Source organism: Belonocnema kinseyi, chromosome 9 (assembly GCF_010883055.1).
Source record: "Belonocnema kinseyi isolate 2016_QV_RU_SX_M_011 chromosome 9, B_treatae_v1, whole genome shotgun sequence".
Taxonomy (NCBI): domain Eukaryota; kingdom Metazoa; phylum Arthropoda; class Insecta; order Hymenoptera; family Cynipidae; genus Belonocnema; species Belonocnema kinseyi.
The window spans coordinates 9283417-9287591 of NC_046665.1; the positions used below are offsets into that span (position 1 = coordinate 9283417).

Sequence of the window (4175 nt, forward strand, 5' to 3'; positions counted from 1 at the left end):
CTTGGTGCGCCGTCCCCTTGTATCCAACCCTTTTACCTATGGATACTGGTGGAAGTTTAAGGTGCTGTCTGCTTCGCGTTTACAGCTGTCAGACAGTTTCTATGTTGTGTTCGATTCTCTCAAAAGAATCGATTTTTGAATCGATTCTGGATCGAATCATGAAAATCGATACACCTAAAAATCGACCACGAAAGAATCGATTTTTCCAGAATCGATTCAAAAAATCGTAAATAATTATTAAATTTATCAGCAATCAAATTATGAACATAATTTATTTGTAATTAAAAAATAAGTTTAAATATCTTTTTACTATTTATATAGATAAATCATAAAGTAGAGTAGGTAACTAAATAATTCGACTGGGAAATTTTTGAAAAATAATATATTATAAAATCTGTATAAAATTACGTGAATGAAGAACACACCTTATTATGTTTGAAGTTGTCAATCATCTACATAGAGGAATGTGTGAAGTAGTAGTTCGAAATAAGAAAATATACAGTACAAATCCTACGTAGAAAATTTAAAATGAATAAAGCACAGATAATGCGTACAGAATTACTTATCTTGTTTCTACTTGCCAGTCTTTAAGAGACAGAGAATTTAGAAACAACAATTGTTGCAGATGTTCGGGAGAAAGTCGGCTCCTGTAGTCTGAAAAATAGACCAGCCTTTGAGAATAATCTCTCAGAAGGCACTGACGTTGCAACAATGGCCAATAATCTTTTGGTAATAATGCTGAGAGTCGGGTAAACTGATTCGACACTTAACCAATAATTGATTGGGTTTTCCCTGCGATCCAACATTGGTTGATCCAAATAGTGCTTTAAATCCGTTGGCATATCGTCATTCTCTCGCGAAGCATTTGCCCTATTTACAGTCTTAACTTTGAGAAGGTCATCGTGAACCGACCACAGGCCATCGTCTTCGTTTGGTGTTTCCAAGTCAGTTTCAGAAACTTCGGAATTGGATGCATTCGTCTGATCTAATTCTTGCACCCATGTTGAAATACGTTTGCTCGCATTTGCGCACGCTAAGGGCTGATTAAAATGTAGTTTTTTTTTAAACCTGGGATCGAGGAGAGTCGAAGATGCCATAACCGAATTGTTTTCCACTTGTCCAAATCTCGCTGAGATAGAGTTTTGTAGGCGATCAACTAAAGCAATTCCAGTTTGCGTTTTTAGAGTTTCTCTGAGTTTCTGATTTTTGCTTTTCAAACAGTTGATCATTGGAATGACTTTGCTAGCCGTGACAAATCGTTCTCCACAAAGTTCAGTTGTCACTTTTTGAAGTGGCTGCAGTACTGTCATAATTTCATTGGCTAATTGCAACTCGGATGCAGTTAATATTTCAGGTGAATCCGGCATGCTCAATAAAACCGATCCAACTTCAGTGACGAGTCTTATAAATCTACGCAACATCTCAAAGATTGAATTCCATCATGTTTCAACACTTAGGATTAACTTTAGATCGGTAAGCTTTCGCAACGCATTAGCAGCAGTGTTTGACTGTTTAAAAAATTTGACTATTCTTTTAATTTTCAAGCATAGCGATGTGGCATCTGCGAAATTTAATGTGTCCTCAGCGACTAAATTTATCGAATGTGCAAAACAAGCAATATGTCTTGAAGAACCAAAGGTATCTCTAACTGCTTTTTTATGTTTGATGCATTATCAGTCACTACAACGACTACAACTTCCGAGGTGTGTCGCTCCGTCATTTCCGTGACGCCAATCGTGGTGGATTGCAATTCTCCTTCAAATTCGTGATGAATTGTCATACCTAAGTAGCTGACAGTGTTGTGCACATCGGTCCACAAATCCGCCGTCACAGAGAAATATTCAACTTTCTCTAATTTTCGTTTTTCACATGCTGATAGATATTCATATTTCTCCTCTATTTGTCTCGTGATCGACTTTCTTCCAGGTACAGTATATAGTGGAACAGTAGTTTTCATCAGATTCCTAAATCCTTCATTGTCGACCGTATACAAAAATGAAAAACCTTTCAAAGTTTTCATTTTTTATCGTATCGAAGAATTAATTTATTCAAATGTTTTATGCGTAATAAATTTTTGCCGCATTAAGGGAAAACTAATTCGAACCTTTTTGAATTTCTAGTTAAAAAAAAACATATTTCTGCTTCTAGGGCTAAAGAAGCCTTCATTGATCTTTCTGCTTTTGGTAGTTTCTTAGTATCCTAAAAGCCATATCCTCAAAATTCAAGTTTTGTATATTAATTGAAACATGTCTAATTAAATAATTAATTTTTGGAATCTTAGAATTGGCTTCCGATGTAGAGGCTTCATTTGAAATCTCTGAAATATAAGCTTAAAAAATTTGTTACCCGTAAAAGACTTTATGTTTTCAAAACTGTTGTCAATCGTTGGCTGAAGTACAGATTGTCTTCCAGTAAAATGAAATCTGCCTTCCAAGTCTGTCAAACTAGGTGCTGGTGATGGTGAGGCAGAAATAGATTCAGATAGGTCCATGGACATAGTTGAGGTACTCGGTGACAGCATTGAGGACTAATTTTGAAAATAAACAAAAGTGAACAAATTATGCATCAAAATAACTAAGCGATACATGTTGTTGTAGTAAGATATTGAATTACTGAATTCTTTGGTTGTTTAGGGTTAGAAGCCTGCTCATTGATGGTCTTACTTGTACCCAAAAACACTTTCACCTCGTCATTTGCTGCGTAATTTCGTGACAGATGATTTCTGAGATTAGTCGTATCACCACCCTTTCCGCCGGACTTCATTCCTCTATTACAAATTTTGCATTTCGCATGTCCACCATCAGGTGATTTTATAAAAAATTTCCAAACCGGAGATATATTTACCTTAGGCACTGCAAAAAATGTTGTCTTTACATTTCGGTAAAAGAAATAAAAGCAATGAAAAAATTTATTTTGTATCTCAAAAATATAATGCGAATCAAGGTGTATTATGGGCACAAAAAAAAGATAGGTTTCAGGAAAAAATATCTAATAATAACTATTAAAAATTGCAATATTATTGAAGGTATCGATTGAAGAAGAAAATATTATTTTTGATGGCCTTTTTTTAATAAAATTGTTTAAAGCATCATTTCTTGAGAATTTCGGTCATTAAGGCTTTTTTTAATGGATAATGTGTACTTTCGGAAAATCTGTTTCATAAAAAAGGATGTTGTCTTATACAAACAATAACGTCATTAATAATATTGCAGTTCTTGAGAGTATGGATCAATATATCATAATAAAATATACGGTTTCCAATAACCATTTTTTCGATTTAAATAAGTTAAGTGAGGTTACGTCCGACACCATAAAAAACTGTAAAGTGTATTACCACACGCACGAACAAATATACTAACATTTTGTACTGTTTTATGAATAATACCAATTCCAAGTCAGCCACCAGTAATATTCAAATCATATCTTGAAAGACGCAGGTCGTAAGGAGATAGTATGAAAATGCTGTGAGGAAAAGGGAAGACATTCAATATTCAATGCATTTGCATGATATACAATTATAAGAAAACCATGACATGTTAAAGTATCGTAGAGCAGATGAAAAAAATATACGTGCAATAAATGTTAAAATTTAGTACGTACCAATTTATTGATCCAATATCAATTAAAATTTTTAGTCAATACAAGAGTGCACGTTTCATACAAGTCAATACAAGTCAATACAAGAGTGCACGCTGTTTCATTGGTCTTTCTGTTAGTGATTAATTAGTCCGTTAGCAGAAAGGCCAATCAAAAGGCTTCATCACGTTTTCGTCTGCAACTGTTATTTAAGTAACTGAATCTGTGTCTGAGATGTGAATCATCCTTTATAGTCTGGACTGTGTAAATCGTAAACTAGATATGGTTTGTTTTGATGTTACAATTTGAAAAAATGTGATGGGTAAAAACAAAGAGAAGATTGAACTTCAAAAGGTAAAAAAATCGGTGTGTCGATTCATAGAGTAAAGAATCGATTCACCAAAAAATCGAATAGAAAAGAATCGATTCAAAAATCGATTTTTTGGTCCGAAAAAATCGATTTTTTCAAGAATCGAATAGAAAAGAATCGATTCAAAAGTCGATTTTTTGGTCCGAAAAAATCGATTTTTTCAAGAATCGAACCAGAATCGAACACCCCTAATTAGCACCCGCTCCCGGCGAAATCCTGCGGTTGTCCT

General features: G+C 34.2%; 1 pseudogene; it reads right to left on the minus strand.

Moving 5' to 3' along the window:
• Positions 1 to 562: 562 nt before the first annotated feature.
• LOC117180410 lies at positions 563 to 2763 on the minus strand (annotated as a pseudogene).
• Between the last annotated feature and the right edge of the window lie 1412 nt (positions 2764 to 4175).